The sequence below is a fragment of the Meles meles genome, chromosome 14 (assembly GCF_922984935.1).
Source record: "Meles meles chromosome 14, mMelMel3.1 paternal haplotype, whole genome shotgun sequence".
Lineage (NCBI taxonomy): Eukaryota > Metazoa > Chordata > Mammalia > Carnivora > Mustelidae > Meles > Meles meles.
In genome coordinates this window covers 6,040,148-6,058,278 of record NC_060079.1, presented here as the reverse complement: position 1 = coordinate 6,058,278, position 18,131 = coordinate 6,040,148, and the positions used below count along the sequence as shown (strand labels likewise).

At 39.5% G+C, this 18,131-nt stretch overlaps 1 protein-coding gene across 3 annotated transcripts in view; it reads right to left on the bottom strand.

The window, feature by feature from the left end:
* The window catches only part of SGCG (sarcoglycan gamma), a 126,423-nt gene that overhangs the window by 85,043 nt on the left and 23,249 nt on the right, over positions 1 to 18,131 (bottom strand). The window contains exon 1 of one of the 3 annotated variants that reach the window (XM_046028350.1): positions 16,025 to 16,190. The exons of 1 other annotated variant lie outside the window; for it this stretch is intronic. The gene's annotated coding sequence lies outside the window, so the exon portion shown is untranslated. Of the gene's footprint in view, positions 1 to 725; positions 800 to 16,024; positions 16,191 to 18,131 lie in introns of those variants that run through there. One more of the 3 variants, XM_046028351.1, reaches the window with a different exon arrangement.

The following is an 18,131-nucleotide window of genomic DNA, read 5'->3' as shown; positions in this document are numbered from 1 at the left end:
GCTTAATGACTGAGCCACCCAGGCACCCCAAAAAGTGGTTTTAATTTATAAAGTGAAGATTAGAGATTACAAAGACTTTCCTGATTGTAAATGCAGTAAAATGATAAATCAGAACATAAAATATTCTCTAGGATTTTTTTTTTTTTTAATGCAAAGGCCTTATGTTTATTTTTAGGAATGGTTTGGAAATGTCCTTATTAAAATAAGGCATAGTCTGAAATAATTCTTTAAATCTCTTTCCCACTCAACAACTGGATTTTCCTACATTCTAATTGATTATATAAACTGTGCTACTCATTATATAGGATTTCCCTTTTTTCCTTTCAGAAACCATGCTCTACCCAGCAGCCAAATATGCAAAATGAAGCAAGTTCCTATCATACTGTTCTTTCAAACTTTCTAAAGGAATTTCCCCACACTGAGACTATCTGAGCTCCCCTGTCACTGGCTAGACCCTCCACGAAGGGCCTTGGCTTACTTCTTCAACACCATCTACTAGCATTTGGTCTTGACTCGCATTGCTCCATCTACTCTCTAAGCGACCAAGTTAACTCACCTTAGGACCTCTGTCCTGGGCATTCTGTCCACCTGAACCCCCCTGCTGGATCCTTCTTAGCCTTCAGTGGCAGCTCACATGTCATTTCCTCACAGATGCCTTCTCTGGGCACTCAGGTCATGTACCATCCCTCCCACTATTACATTTATTTCAATGCTCTTGTCATTATCTGTAATAATGGTGGCAACTCCAAAACTTCTGTGAAGCACAGGCTGAGAGACTGCGATTGTAGCGGGAAGGGTGACCAGGGAGTCTGAATTTATAGCAAGAGCACTATTTTACAATGTCATTATGGATCAGTAAAAACAGCAGCTTTCCAAGAATGCTATGTGTACACGGGGTTTCCGAATGCTATGTATTTCTACTCCTACATAGAGTTTCCTATTCCTGGTGTAACATATTGTCACAAATCTGGTGGCTTAAACCAACACAATTTTATTATCTTACAGTTTTGAAGGTCAGAAGTCCAAAAATGGGTCTTTGGGGGCTAAAAGTCAAACTGTGGGGAGGTTTGTATTCCTTCTGGAGGGTGTAGGGAAAATCTGTTCCTTCTTTTTTCCAGCTTCCAGAGGCTGCCCACACTCCTTGACTACAACCTTTATTTGTGTTGTCTCAGGTCCTTCTCTGACTCTGACCCTGCTATTTCCCCTTCATAAGGACCTTGTGATTACACTGGGCCCACCTGGGGAATCCAGGACAATCTCCCCATCTCAAAAGACTTAACATAATCACGACTGTAAAATCCCTTTTACCATGTAAGTGTCCAGGGATTAGGACATGAACATATTTTGAAGTCATTATTCTACTTTTCATAAAAAGTTTTGTTCACATTTACATAAAATGGGGAAAACCTTAATATCCATTTAAGACCTTTTTGTTACGGCTTACAAGAGAGCCAGTAGCAATTCTGTTATGAGGGTAGACCTTAACTCCCTCTAATTCAGTCTTTGGAATCTGTTTCGATTATTTACCTGTTTATAGACTCCTCCTCCTTCGAATGTAAACTCTATGTGAGTCTTTTTCATTGCTATGTCCCTAAAACAGTGTAACTGACAAATAATAGGCACACAGTAGAGGTCTTAAGTGAATGAGTGAGTGAAAAAATTGAAAGAAGTAACTATTGAACTGGAAAAACACTAATTGAGCTATCTACCTGCCAGGGACAATGATAGCAAATGGGGCTAGATAGTATGAGTGAGTCCTCTGAGTTCAAGACTAAATAAAACATTGTATGACTTATGAACATACTGAATCCATTAAGAAAAGATTTAGTAGTTGTGGCCCAACACTCTACTTAAACAATGACTGTAGATGAGGAGCTAATACCACAGGGGATCCAGGCTAAGTAGATAGAAATAAAACTGCTGTCTCTGTTAAAGCATTTTCAGAAAAGACCTATTGAAAAGAAGACTAGTAATATAGAAAATGAGGTCTCTAGGATTTTATTACTGAAAGAATACTAACAAAGACAAACTATATAAGACCAGTCTGTGGCTCCTGAGGATAGCGATTCTGCTTTTACCACCATATGCCCTGGCAGACAGCAGAAACTTCACAAATATCTACAGCCCCAGCTCCATTTCTCCACTCCTCCTCCCACCAAAACTCCTTGAGTGTGTTGACTCTACCCACTATCCCTCTATGTGTCTTCCTTCTCTCTAGAACTCAATTCCTGACAGGCTTCCACACCCACCACCCGCTGAACTTGATTTTGTACTAAGCCCCCCAATGACCTCCACGTTGCTAAGCAAAGTGTGCATTCATATGTCCTCAGGTGAGCACATGCCAAATAGTCATCACCTCCACTTCCACGAGGTTCCAGGAACGCTACCTGCAATGACGATTGCTTCTTATTATCACTTGCTGCTTCCTCATTTCCCAGCCTCAAACTCAGCCCTTAGACTACTTCTCTTCATTTGCACTTACCCCCAGTTGGGGATGCATCCTCTTTTTTTTTTTTAAAGGTTTATTTATTTACTTCAGGGAGGGAAAGAGACAGAGGGAGGGACAGAGAGAGAGAGAGAGAGAGAGAGAACACGAGAAAGGGGAGGGCCAGTGGGAGAGAAGCTCGGTGGGGAGTCTGATGCAGGACTCAATCTCATCACCAATGAGATCATGACCTGAGCTGGAACCAACACTTGTATGCTTAACTAAGAAAGAAGGAGAGAGAGAGAGAGAGAGAGAGAGAGAATATGGTGGGGATGGGCAAGGGACAGGGAGAGAAACGCTCTCGCAGACTCTAGTGCGAGTGTGGAGCCCAGTGTGGGGCTGGATCCCACCACCCTGGGATCACGACTTAGCTGAAACCAACAGTCAGATTCTTAAACAACTGAGCCCCCCAGATGCCCCGTGAGTTAGTGCATCTACTCTGCTGACTGCCTAAGAGTCTGGATCCCATTTCCTCAGGTGAGCAGACTGACTCCAGACTCACCTCCAGAAGCTAGTGATCTGCTTTCTTGTCCTTCCAGATTTGAGCTCTAGTTACCACTACTTCTGCTCTCACATCTGTTTTTTTCCCCAGTTGTCCTTCTCACTCTATCACGTTTTATGACTGCTCGCTGTCAGTATTTTGGTTAACCTGCTATTGCTATTTCTCAGTGTTGATTATGCTGCATGAACAAGGATTTTACTCTAGATCGGCATGATTTAAATGGCTAGGAGGAACACTCAATTTAAATTTTTTCTAAAAAATCAATTTTGTTATTTAATAAATTATTAGCTTATATTCCTCTTAGCTCATGGTGGCTTTTATCTTTATTTGACACAGTGTATTACGTTTTTGCTAAAAGAGACTTTCAGAGGCTATCTGGTTCAGTTAGCTTCCTTTAGATATTTATTATCATCAGCATTGGGAAGGGTACCAAGTCTTCAGCATGTTAAGTCAGACAACAGCAAAACAGCATTCATGCTGGCAAGAAATTGCACTGGGACAATGCAGAGGACTTTGTGAGCTATTTACAAGCCCTTTACTACAAAATTAATGAATAATGCTTTATTTTAGAACTTAAAATCTGTATTCTAAGAAAGAATTTTGAGTTTTACTACATGTTGAATAAAAATTACCTTTGGAGAGCACTTTATTTTAAAAAGTAATATATGTTATTAGGACACCGGGGTGGCTCAGACAATTAAGCATCTCCCTTTGGCTCAGGTCATGATCCCAGCATCCTGGAATCAAGCCCCACATCAGGTTCCTTGCAATGTGGGGAAACTGCTTCTCTCTCCCTCTGCCTGCTGCTCCCTCTGCTTGTGTGTGCTCTCTCTCTGTCAAATAGATAGATAGATAAATAAATAAATAAAAGAAAGTAATTTTCTTTAAAAAAATAAAATGATTTATGTTATCATTAAAAAACTTATACCTGTTTCCGTGTTAACCATCTCTCAAAGTTGTTGGTGGTATACTTAATTTTGATGGGTTTTAAATGCTTCTCTCTTTTTTTCGTGTGTGGTGTAAGGAAGTGGTCCAATTTCATTTTTCTGCATGTGGCTGTCAGATACAAACGTAGCGATCCGAAGGGGCACGTGCACCTGAATGTTTATAGCAGCAATGTCTACAATAGCCAAACTATAGAAAGAACCTAGATGTCCATCCACAGATGAATGGATAAAGATGTGGTATATAAATGCTTCTCTCAAATATAGTTATCAACATTTTAATAGAGAGGGATTCAGACATAAAGTATAAGATATTTTTGCATAAATATCAGTTTTTATGCCCTTTGAATTCATGGTTCCCTAATTTTTATTTAAAATAAAACCACCTAACAGAGGAATTCTGTCTTCTATACTCTTTGATTCTTGCCATGGGACACAACATAGTGAACTGAGCACTGTGTCTACTAAATAGATGTTGTTCAATGACATTTCAAGGGTCTTAATTTCAAGGGTCATTTACTGACATGCCTAATTTGAATAGGCTATTGCCAGGAGTTTGAGACACAGAAATCATAAATACATGGATTATGTTGAAAAGGAGCTAACATGATTTTTTAAAAAGTCTGTTTGAAAAGAACTTAATAGACCCTTTAGAAATGAGAAATTCAGTTGTTTTAAAATTCAAAAATGAGTTATATAGTTTGAAGTTTTCAGACATATAAAGTACACGTCTTATGTGTATGTAAGAAAATGAATCTTAGAAACATGAGAGCATAGTAAAGATAGGAGGATGTGAAGGGAAATCTGAAGGCTGAGATGGTCTACATGTGTTCCACTGGAGCTCCAGGGGAGTAACTGGAGAAAATAGTGGAAAGACAATGAAACTGTGAAGAAATTTCTCTAACTGAAGATAAATTAGGCTGAAAACAGACACTGACTCCTGAGCTGGATAAAGTAATTGAAATGTATTAAGTAATTCTGAATCTGGAGAACACCAAAAAACACAAAGAAACTCATGAGAAGCATGGGTCCCAGAGTTCAACCCTATAAACGTAGTCATGCTGCAAAACTAATGAACTCATCCCAATGAGGGCCTATATATTGGAGGGTCTGGCAAAGAGTTCAGATCCATCCTTTCACCAGCCAGCACTTCTGGGTAGGGAACCTGCTGGGAATGATCCAGAGCCCTTGGGCCTACACAGTGATTCCAAGAAGGAAGGGAAGGAGGAAGGAGCAGTGATTCCAAGAATGTCCCAGTTAACCTATTCTCAGAAGAGTAATCTAGATTCTCGGTGATAGGGGCCGCATTTACTGGTGTTGCTTATTTCCAGCCCAACACACATGTCGCCACCCATCCTTTTACTCCAAGGAGATGAAAACTTCAGCTACCCCTCCACAATGGGGCAGGAGCAGAGGACAGGCGCCATCCATCATTTAAGTTATATCTGAACTCCCATAATTACAGGCACATTATGGTGGGGTATTGCTGTAACACTACAAATATAAAATTAGAGTCACCAGGAAGCTGTAGAAATGCTAGACTTAAATGCATCTAACAAACACCCTGAAATACCTTTATGTACAGCTGTCCATTTGCATACATGACATAGAAACTGAATAAATTAAAAAAATAATGAAACATTTTTAGCCATTATCATAGTGGAAGATTTTAGCATACCTCTATTGCTAGATCAAGCCCTCTAAAATGAGTGGCACTATACAAAACTTCGAAAATACAATTGAAAAGTGTTTAAATGGATGTGTATAGAGCCCAACTGGGAAGTGCATATTCTTTACAAGCATACATGTAACAGTTGCAAAATCTGATAACATAGTAGTTCACAAGGAAGTATGAAGAAATGCCACTGGATTTGATTCACATAAATTCTTTGCTCTATTGATAATGGAGTAAAATTAGAAGTGCATTACGCAGTAATGGATAACGTGAAAACCAGACTCCGAAATGTATTACAAGGACTGGGGTCGCGGCTTGATGATCACACTCATTCCAACACACACAGATGATTCTGACTGCTGCTATAACCACGGGGAAGGGGTGAAGGAGGTCCAATGCCCACAGCTCCCCGCCGGCCATCTTCATTTCTCCAAGGGAGATTCATCTGAGTGTTAGGGATGCAGCTCTGCTTTGAGTTATGTCTTGCCAGGCCACAGGGCATGCTGACTGGGGGGCTTTCCAAACCTCTAATAGCACCCATCATGTCAACTGAAAAACTGCAAGAAAATTATTTTTTACAGTCTCAAAACTGCCTTTCATATCATAAAATATAGCTCTGATGTCCAAGCAGCATATTTCTTATCATGCAGCAGATATTATCATGTTACATTATCCATTAAAATGACAAGGCGGCTCACAAGAGTGGTCAAGAGCAAGACTGCATAAGGCGTCATGTACACGTTACAGGCAATTGCTGAGTCTGCATTGGACAAATGAATGTATAGAGAGGGTCACGTCCTGGATATGAAGCACAGTTAGAAAGCAGTTTGCTTCAGTATGAAAAATGAGATCATGACAAAAGGACAAATAGAGAAAGGAGAACAGAGTCTAAAACAAGCCCCCACAGAGAGGTGATAAATGAGTAAATGAAAAGTGAGAAATAAGAGATTTCCAGTATATACGGGACACTCTTCCAGGGAAGGAGGAAGTTAGTGTGCTTATCAGTTAAAGGGGACTAGGTCATACTCTCACTGAGAACCATGGGACGGAAGAGTTCTCCCTCCATTTGCTTTCAGACTTCCAAAAGATAGCTAATTCCCATGTTAATTAGCTAATTCTCACTATTTCCAGCCTCCCTGTTTGTATGTAACTCACATCACTCTGACTAGGTGCAAATGGTTAGGAAAACAAAGGGTAATGGGGAGGAGTCTGCCCCAAGAAAAATTCAATGGTTGATAATAAGTTGGAGAAAACTCTTGTCTTAAAGATAAGACAAGGTTGGTACCATTAAAAGATACAAATAATCCAGTCACACTGGAGCAAAACCATGCACAGACACCAAAGAACCATGAATGACGAATACCCACAGTAAAAAAGTTCAGCTTTTTCACTGTGAACCAAGGGAATGCAGATAAACACAGTGCTGAAGCTGTTTGCAAAGACCAAGGGAGGTTTAAGCAGCGACAGCAGCCAGTATTAGCAAAGTGAGAAACGAGCATGGTACCCCTCTGCTGGTGAGCTTGAAAGTGAACGTGATCCTTCTAGACAGGTACTTGGCACCATGTACCAAGGACCTTAAACAAACACAGTAATTTCAAATCTGGAAACTTAGTCCAAAGAAATAATTAGGAACGAAAATGAAGATGGATGTTTCAGGATATGTACTGCAGCATAATCTATCATAGTGAAAAACTGGACAATAAATGATGAAAAGGAAGGAATCCATTGGATTCTTACAGTATGACAGAATTAACTGTTGGACGTGAAACAATATCCAAGGGAAATGTTAATGATAGAGTATTAAATGAGAAAGAATACTGAAATACATATTAAAATGTAAATGTGTAGAAAAAAGTAAAATTTAAAAATGGTTAATAATAATTTTCCCTACACTTTTTTCATTTAAAATTGCATTTCCCAAATGTTTTTCTCTATTTTTTCAGATTTACAGAATTTATACAAATCAATCTTTTGATATATATATTCTTTCGATAATACTAAAGCTAGTAATAAATTTACCATACTCACCTTAAATTTATGATTACCTTTAGGATGATAAAAATAACTTGAAGAACAGATCTGCTTTATCTTTCAGTCAAGCTGCTCAGCACTGGACACCCAAATACAGCAAAGTACATGGGTTATAATTATCAACTTCATCCAAAGTTATAATCATTTATACCTATATTCCCATATTATAAATACACATACACACGCACATAAGAATGGTGATCAGATTGTTCTCTCTTCTTTACAATACTATTGACTTTTAAAATAAAATGGCAAACTCTGCCATTTAAGAAAAATTCTTTACAAAATACACCAAACCAAGAGAATAAATGCTCCTTAAGTAGCTGAGAGACCTAAATGGGGAAGAAACTTGTATTTCAATGAACAAATGACTCTAAGGAAAAAGAAAACCTCAAGCCCACAGTCATACAAATGACAGGTAATAAAACCATGATTTTAAACATCATATTTTGTTTCATAGTTCAGATGTAAGCTTATTTTAAAACAGTGGGGGTTTATAAAGGTGGGCAATTCAAACATACTTTTCTTAGTGCTTTATCCTTGTTTTTATTAAATAAACTCAGAAGTCAGAGACTTTTACTTTTTTTAGACTTTTGCCCAAGAAGTAATATTAACATCCAGAAATTGAAGTTGGCAGAGATCAGACACAGAATAGTGATTGACGAAGAACAGTATTCACGCCAATTAGAAGTGCACTCACTCAAGTTTCATGACGAAGACCTAGCTTCTTAACTGGAACCAGATGTTATCCAGTACCAAATATGCTCCGCTTCTTGGCATGGTTCATACCTACCATTAACCTCTGATTTAGTGCATGTACATCAAGTGGAGAGAGACAAATTAGTAGTTCGCTGCAGTGAGAGCTAAGGAAATGTTAACAAAATGCTATACCAAGGAGTTGCTGGAAGCCCAAAAGTGAACCCCCTCTCCCTGCTGAAGGTCACTCAGTGGCCTCCCACTGCATTTCATACTAAGCTCCACTCCACTGGTGTGTCCGGCCTCCCCAGTTCCACCTCATCCCACTCTGCCCTTCTCAGCACTGGTTTCCTTCCATCTCTCAAACAGAATAAGCTCTATCTCATAGCCTTTGTACATGTTGTTCCTTCTGACTGAAAATTTGGTCTGTACCACATGGTGGCCACTTCCGTCTTGACTTAAATGGTCTTTCATGAGCACCCCCCTTTCCGTGTATCTTCTGTCCTGTCCTAATTTACAAATGAGTCCTGGTTATTTCTTTCCTAGTATTTCTCAGGTTGGATAAGGATACCTTTATTTGTTTACTTTGTATCATCTATTCCTCTTTAGACTCTTATCTCCAAGAGGGCAAGAAGGACACTTTGTTCAGTTATATATCCACCACCTAGTACCAACAACAGAGCAAGCACTTGATTATACGTAATTGTTACAGGCAGGCCAAATAAAATATATTCTCGTCTGTAATGTATCGTGGAATAGATTTCCATGTGTAGGAAACAGCCTTATGACTGTAATTGTAAGTCATTCCATCTTTATCCAGACATCCTATTATCTCTCTTACCCATTCTTTAACTGAGACCCTACCAACTTCATGAATAGCTAGGAAAAGAACTGGAACATATCAAACAAAAGAGGGAAATGATAGATTTACACATTATTTTCCAGACCCTTTCACTGGCATAATGAGATGACTGATGCACATGTCATAATTCATAGGCTGACACTTCCCTCATTTCACATCTCAGCGATCCTGCGTATGACTCCATTTGCTAGCATGAATGTTAATCATAAGCATTCTTCGTGTCTGAACAGCTCATTTTAAGGGTCAAGATCATATAAAGTTCTACCCTGATGAGATAAATGAGTTGGATTTGGGAGGAAGAATAGTAGCTGAAGAGTACGGTTTCTACTTTTGCTTTTCAACTATTGAAGCTTAGGTATTTTCCTTTGCTTTCTTATAAACCAGACTGAGTCTAAAGATATTTCTTACTTAGTTCTAGGAAGAAAACTTCGTGATGACCAGTTTTGTCCACTGGTCAACACATCAGGCCCCGGAGGCTTCTCCTCACAGCACAGACTCCTGATTACCTTAGTCTCAGGGCACGTCCTGACTTTTGGTGGAATATGTTTGAAGAGCTTTCTGACAGGGCTGTGGGGTGTTGGCATCTGGTTCTGTCTATGAGGTACAGCCCATAGACCCACATTTCTTTCTAACCCCTGCACTTGCTTGCTGGAGATTGGAGTTCCCCTTGCTGTTTTATCTTCTCTTCTTCACACTGGCATTCCTTCCCTACACTCTGCTACAACCTGTGATCCCACTAAAGCTCTGGGGAAATCATGGACAAGATGTACTGGGAAACTCTTAGTTCCTTACAACTTAAGACTCCTGAATGAAAGTGAGGGAGAAAGGCATGGTTATTATTTGATTGTGGCTTATCTTTAATATATATTTCTTTGATTTTGATGGTTGAAAGTGGACATTAGGATTTATTTTTTGATTCAATATGTAGTCTTTTAGGAAACAGTATATGGTTATCTTTTTTTCCCCTAAGTTCTTGCTGTTGAGTTTGTGTTTTGTCAAATCACTCAGAAACTATCCACAAACATGTAGACTGTATAAGGATCATCAAACAGCTTAATTGTGCAGTTTTTCAAGAAGTTTTTTTTTTGAACACAAAGTTTTCACTGGGCTGTTGTTTATTGGTGTCCTAACTCAGGATGCTGTCTGTATATCCCCTATCAACAACGACTGTGGTACTGCATCTTCAAGGGTGAGAGTCAGAGTGGTCATTCTTACCATCACTTTTAGTGACCCAGGTGGTCACCCCAGATGGGGTGCCTCCCATCTCCACAACTATGAGCTCTGTGGATCTAGAAGTCTGTTCCCAGTGGCAAATACTCCTACTAGGCCAATGTGAGTCTCATTAATCTTCAAGCTACCATCCATTCACTTCAGGCCCTCCCATCAAGACAGCAGTTAGAAGGAAAGGATGCAGCATTCCTGGCTGGGAAGAATGTCTGTGAAGGACAGGGGATTTCTTGGTATTCCTTGACCATTTTGATAGTAAACAGACAAGTGCTCAGACAAAGGCTGATAAATCAGGGCATGATGACCAATGGTTCAGACACTTCAGAGCTGAATATCAGGCTCATCACAGCAGGTTGGCTACGTAGACCCACAAAGGTATTAGGTGGGAATGAATGGGTGGTTGGGGTAAGGGCAGGAGGAGAGACGGTGAGTATCAGTTGTACTGCAACTGTAGCCACGGAGCCTGTGGTTCACCCACTGATGTTTCTTCAGTGGTTTCCTTGGGACAAGAGACTGATTAGAATCGTGGGTGGAGAGTGGGCTAGTCCCGAATTACATGAAGTAATGTAAGTGGTACCAGGGTGAACATTAGTGGTGTGAACTCTGGTCACTCCAGAACCAAGGCCCTCATTCCTTCAGTTGTCAGGAGTGACAACTGATGATGAGAATTACTTTTGATGGCACAGAGCTGCCCCACCATCCCACCTACAGTGTGTCCCACATCCGCTGTTTGATCACAGCGAAAGGCCTAGGCCCCTTCCTCAATTCCAGGACAACTCTGAGGGCCATCCCAGCTGTCTCACAACTCCCTTGCCATTCCATTCAATTGTCCTGCCCAATTTGGCTGCCTTTGGTTTCCTACAGGTGTTTTTACTAAAGATGTTCTCTCATGAACTGGCATGCAAATCTCCAGCTCAGAGTGTTTCCTGGGAAGCCTATCTAAACAACAGCTGCTGGAAAGATTGGGATTTTTTTTTTTTTAAGATTTTATTTATTTGACAGAGATCACAAGTAGGCAGAGAGACAGGCAGAGAGAGAGAGAGGAAGGGAAGCAGGCTCCCCGCTGAGCAGAGAGCCCGATGCGGGCCGATCCCAGGACCCTGAGATCATGACCTGAGCCGAAGACAGAGGTTTCCCTGCCCCAGGCGCCCCAAGATTGGGATTTTTTAACAAGTGAATAGTCGTATCTACAGCATGCCTACGCTGGCAGATTTCTCAATAGAACATTGCCCAACTTCCTCCACCTGAGGTCAGGTTCTCTGAGTAGAACCTGCGGAGAGGATGCTCATACAAGTAATTAAGGGAATGTTCTCTGAGAGGCATATGTCAGGCAACGAGAACAGCTGATTAGGGTGGTAGAAGAAGCTGGACATAAAGATATGGGTTGAGATGCGCAATGCCCCAGAGAAATATGCAAACGCTTCCTAGCCATTTAGTAGCCTGTCCCTGTGCCAGCCCTATGAGGGGGAGAGGGGACCTCAGTCCATCCTAGTATAGACATAACTCTTAAGTTTGACATTATTTACAAAGGAAGTTAGAGTTCAGAATATCCTTAAAGTTACACATGGAAGCTGCATTTAATCAAACAGAGTAAAAGAACCTGTCATTACGCCATTAGTCTTTGGAGTTTTATAACTGAACTGAAAATTTCAGACAAAGCAGCTCTATAACCCCTTCCCTTCAAAACCTCAGCTTGCCTATTCCCTAAAAATAGCATTTGGCGAAATGTTAATTCTGAGAAATATCCACACAAAATTAAGGACAAATTTTAAGAAAAGAAAGTTATTTAAATGTATCAACCAAGAGGAGATTCTTTTCAGTTACAAGTCTCCATATGAAAGGTTTAGGACAAAAAGGAATTCTTGAGGTAGACCTAATTAAGGTTCTTATCAAATGTGGTGTATATGCAATTTTCTGATTGCTTTGACAGTTCTTTAAAAAGAAGTTTCAGAGAACTTCAAGGTCATGATTCACTTCTATCTTTGTAGACACCTTTTCTTCAGGATTGAAATGTGAGGATTTAAAGTGATATTCAAAGGTGGGTCAGTACAGGGACAGCATACTTCTATGTTTTACCAAGATTAACATTTTAGAATATTTTATATATAATTTTCATTAAGATCTAAAATGTTTTCTGAAAGGAAAATGTTCACAGGACACCCAGTCAGTTGAGGTGTTTTGTTTTTTTGTTTTTTGGTTTTTTTCCTTTAGAACTACTAAAGGCACCACAGATTTCTAGTAAATTAGTGAGCGTATCAGGGAGGGTTTTCTGTTTTTTTTCTAGAAGGTGCATTTCCTTCTCAGCAGCCCTGACTGGATGAGGAGAGCATTCCCTATCGGAGTAAGAGTCTCAGTCTCTTATCTTCTCTAGAGGGCTCGTGGTGCCTTGCTGGGGGTCCAGGAGAAGCAGTTTAGAAATCCTGATACCATTCTGAGGTTCTTCCCTGACCTCCCTGTCAGTGGGGGTCAGAATAAGAGACTCTGTGTTTCCTCATTATTGGTGGTGATGGCAAGGAGGCAGGGGATAGGAGGAGGGTGAGAAGGGCTACTGTTTACAAGAAGTCCAATACTTTCTACATGTTTTTTATGATCTGAATTTGATACTCATTATAACATCAGGAGGTAGAAACTGGTTATTCTTATTTTTACAAATGAGGAAACTGAGGCTGCAGGTAATTAAGCAATTCACACCAACAAGTTCATACAGCTAGAAAGTGGTACTCTGACTCCGCAGGCTGAACTTGTAATCACTGCCTCATCACTGATAGTATGCTTTTCAGGGACATTTCACAAGTAAAACTAATTGAGAATGTGCAAAAGAGAGTTCAAATAGTCACAAAGGTGAAGCTAGGTTGCAAGGTATCCATCTCCATGGCAATGGCTTCTTCCTGCTGCTTCTCTCTTCATTCCTTAGTCCTCCCCAGAAGCGGTCTCTGGACTTCCCATGACTCCTCTCCCCCTACTGCCTCCCTCCCTTACACCCCCAATCCCTTCTCCATGGCAACCAGAGTGAGCATCCTAAAGAATAAATCTGTCCCTGTTGCTCTTCTGTTGTGATGCTCCAATGGCACCCCAGGGCTTTAGGATGAAGCACACATCCATTGGGCATAAGCAAACCCTCTTGCCATCCCCAGCTCCTTTTTCATCAGTGGTACACGACACACTAGTTATACCCAGGTCAAGCAGACTTCGATAGTTTGAGGGATTTTGAAAGAAGTCTTGAGACTTCTGGAAATCCACAAATTACTAAATACTCCTACATAAATTTTCCCATAAATTTCGCTAGGGCATAATCAGATATAAAATTGAAAATGGAGCTGCAGTCTGAAATGGCAAGTCCAGTGGATGAGGAAAACCACAACACTCATGGGGACAGCATGGAAATATCTGGCCTCAAAGTAGGTCCAGAGAAGTTATGTGGATGTTGTTTGGGGGTGGGGAGGGAAGGAGAGCGGGATAGAGGCAGGTTCTGAAGAATAGCCAAGTAGCAAAATCATACTTGGATTGTCATACTTCCCTCCCATGAGGAAACCGTATCAATGGTGGGCTCAGCCCTTAGCCGGGCTGGGCTCATTTGAGAAGCCGCAAGGGTCTGTGAGAAACCAAGCAGAAGAGGGAGCAAAGGGGAAACCACAGGTCCTACACAATATGCAAAATTAAACTAAATGGACATCGTTTCATAATTTACAATTACTATTTAATTTTCATAGTCAACGACAATGCAATGACTAGAAAGTGTGTATTTTAAAGGAAATATTTGGCCGTTTTATTTTTGTCATTTTAACTCTGTAGGAGAGGAAAGATTTTTCCTTCTACCCTTTAAGGTCTTCAGGTGGTTTAAGGATTAAATTCACATGAGACAGATCAACAGAAAACAAAACAAAGCTGAAGGTTTAACATGCTCATACAGGCCCAATAATGAGGTGGAGACCTAAAGAAACAACCGAGGGTAGGCTCAGTTAAAGGGCTGCCTTTGGCTCAGGTCATGATCCCAGGGTCCTGGGATCAAGCCCTGCGGCATCGAGCTCACAGCTCAGTGAGGAGGAGCGTGCTTCTCCCTCTCCCTGCTGCTCCCCCTGCTTGTGCCAACGCTCACTCTTTCTGTCAAATGAATAAGTAAAATCCTTTTTAAGAAAAATAAAGGAACAACTCAGGGAGGCAGTTTGTATACTTTTTGGAGAAAGGAACCACAAATCTATGAGGAATTGACAGGACAAAGAAAACTTAAGTTTGGGAGCTGCCATTAGTAAGGAATTCTAAACAGAATTTGGGCTGGGAGAGTAGACTAGTAAAGAGTAACAAGGGTTGTTTATATAGACTTTCTGGCTCTCAATGCCCCACCTCTGGTGATAAGGAGGTCTCCTTATCTCCGGCTACAGCTACCGAGGGCACCTTTCACAGGGGAGATTCACTTCTGGCTTTCAGGAGACAAACACAGGGGAGTGGGGGGTCAGATTGTTTTTTCACTGGCTATTTCCTTAGGGACTCTTACATTTTGGGGTGGCCTGCCCTTGGCACCTACAACTGCAAGCTTAGCAAGCCTCTTTTGGAAACTTGGATTTGTCAGTCTTTGGAATTTGACACTTAAATATGCTGAAATACTACTTTTCATATGGTTTTGAAAGAAAACCTTAGATAAATTCTAGGACCTATAAAACTAACACCAACTTGAACCATTAGTCTTGAACTCTTGAGTGTGCCTCTTTGTACTTACTCCTACAAAATGTTTCCAAGAAAAGTAAAAACGAAATAGTACATTTTGTTCTAGTGAATTGCTCCATCCTGCTGGCAAATCTTCCAGTCAGTTGAGTTCTATTTTCCTTTATTATCTTTTTCTGTGCCTCCCTTTAAACTTGTTTTCCAACTGCTCCATATTAGGAAACACAAAGAAAGAGCTGAAAACTTAGCAGGCCTAAGTGTTGGCACATGTTTACCTTTTACTCTCTACTTTTTGATACGGATTTTGAGCAACGCTTTGTTTTCCAGATTTTAGAAGAGAACTATTCTTTCATTTTTTTTTTATTCCAAAAGTAGTTGGGAATCCAAAGTTGGTAATTTGCTTTTTTTTTTTTTTTTGCTTATTTCCAATTTATCAAAAGACTGGGACTCTTACTCTCATTAATTTCAATCTCTTGTTTAGTGACTAACAGAACTATGAACAAAATGTAAAGCAAATGTAGTTCCACCACAAAGTTTAAGAGCAGAATTAGAAATAGGTAGTCTTAAATATTGTATTTTATCTAGATTAACTATAGTGCACAATTAAATGTCCCATAACAGAGAATTGCTATCATGGAATTCTACAAAATAAAAACATTAGAAATACAAATCATGTGGCAAATACATAGCATGTTAGTAGAGTAAAAGAGTGGAAATGATAAGTTACACTAAATTTTTTTGGTGCTTATATATAATCACTTTGAAAGAAATGTATTCAACATTTCAAACAGCATTTAGCTATTATGCCACCTAGAAAGAGAAAAACACCAAGAAATCTTGTACCTATTTGGTTAGTTGTACATTTGGTTTTTAAGTTGTACATTGTAATGATATAAAATCCAGGTTGAATTATCTAAAATCCCAGTTAAAACTGGTAACTTACCTTAGATGTATTAAAAAGCCCACTGGGGAAATACTACAGTCCTCCGGCTCTATCAGAGACAATGTTTCAAACTTTCCCCTTACTTGCAGAATGAGTGAAGGATTTGGGGCTTCAGAATTCACGACTATGCCTGGAAGAAAAGGCTCTCACGTGTTTGGCCTCATCTCATGTTTCATCCCCTCGTATTAGCAACAGGCAAATCTAATTTTACTCAGTGACATAAACAGCTCATACCACACTTAAAATTGTTTGGGCACCAATTCCAGGACACAGCTCTAAGTGGGCCAAAAAAAAAAAAAAAAAAAAATTCTTACAAAACCAACATTTAAACCCTGAATCATGATAGTCTTATGTAATTATAACTTTCTAAAATAAACTTTACTTTAAATGAATAGAAAAACCAGACTAGTTTACAGCAGAATTTAATGTTGACAAAATCTTTTGGAAATCATTTCAAATTAACATGCAACATTTAAAACTTAATGACTTTATTAAGTGTATACTATTGTCACTGAAGTGAAATGCACATTATCACATTTACAGTTACTCCTTAAAAATCGCTTTCTTTAAGCCTCTTTTTTTAAAAAAATTATTTATTTATTTGTCAGAGAGAGAGACAGCACAAGCAGGGGAGAGGCAGACAGAGAAGGAGAAGCAGCTTCCCACTGAGCAGGAGCCTGATGCAGGACTTGATCCCAGGATCCTTTGATCAGGACCTGAGCCAAAGACAGTTGGTTAACCAGCTGAACCACCCAGGTGTCCCTAAGCCTCTTTTTAAGAGAAAAACAAAATATTTGAGAAGAAAACCTGAGGGAATGCTCATCCTAATAAAGAGAAGGCAAATAAGTTCTGCCTGTTAAAATTAGGACAGTTCTTTTCCAGTGAACTAAATTTACATTATGTTTAACAAAGGATGTGAATGTAACAAGGCAATCTTGATGTTTTTATCTTTATTTAAAAAGAACAGTAGAGGGGGATAGGAGAAGAATAAATGAAACAAGATGGGATTGGGAGGGAGACAAACCATAAATGACTCTTAATCTCACAAAACAAACTGGGGGTTGCTGGGGGGAGGTGGGATTGGGAGAGGGGGAGGGGGCTATGGACATTGGGGAGGGGAGGCGAACCATAAGAGACTATGGACTCTGAAAAACAACCTGAGGGTTTTGAAGGGTCGGGGGTGGGAGGTTGGGGGAACAGGTGGTGGGTAATAGGGAGGGCACGTTTTGCATGGAGCACTGGGTGTTGTGCAAAAACAATGAATACTGTTATGCTGAAAAAAATAAATAAAATGGGGAAAAAAAAGAACAGTAGATCATTCATTTTCATAAGATGTAAAGAATATATCAAGCTTTTAAATCTTTTATTTTGCATTACTTTTATATAGCCTAGTGAGCAGGATGAATTAACAAAGATTAAATTATATATTTGAAATTTGTATTTTAGCACTAAACCTGGAAGAGAAGAAGCAGTGCAATGATAATCCATATGCTTAATATTTCCTTTTCTTCTCAGGAGACCTTTTCTCTTATTCTGTTTATTCATTAACTCTAAATTCTTTTGACATTTGATGCTTCTCATACCAACAGCTGCAGGCCTTAAATTAAAGGCTGATACAGCTTCAACTAATCACACATTTATTTATAAGACTTTAAAAAAAATCTTTCATGAACTCTCTGAACATTACCATTTTCCCTGACACAGCAATTTAGTTAGACATAAAATTACAGCACAACTCTCATATGTATATATGTATATATATATATATATATATATAATATTTACCAGTGATGATATGAGATGTATGTTTGTATCAGTATGTGTCTGAAAAGTCAAGATTTGAAACTCCTAACTCAATATTCTGGTTGAAATGTCACACATTTAAAGGTTACATGTTGAGGGACCTTTTCATCAATCAGTAAATTGGTTTTATAGCGATGAACTTTTCAATGTTTTGTGCACTGCTTTGTAAAAATGTTAGTCAAGTTATGGATTTGATCTCCATTCACATCTACAGATTCATCTAATACTACCAACTTTTCAGTCCTTCAGGAGGAGGGTTTAAAGAAAAACATCTTTCATTTTACAGAGTAGTTGAAATTACTAA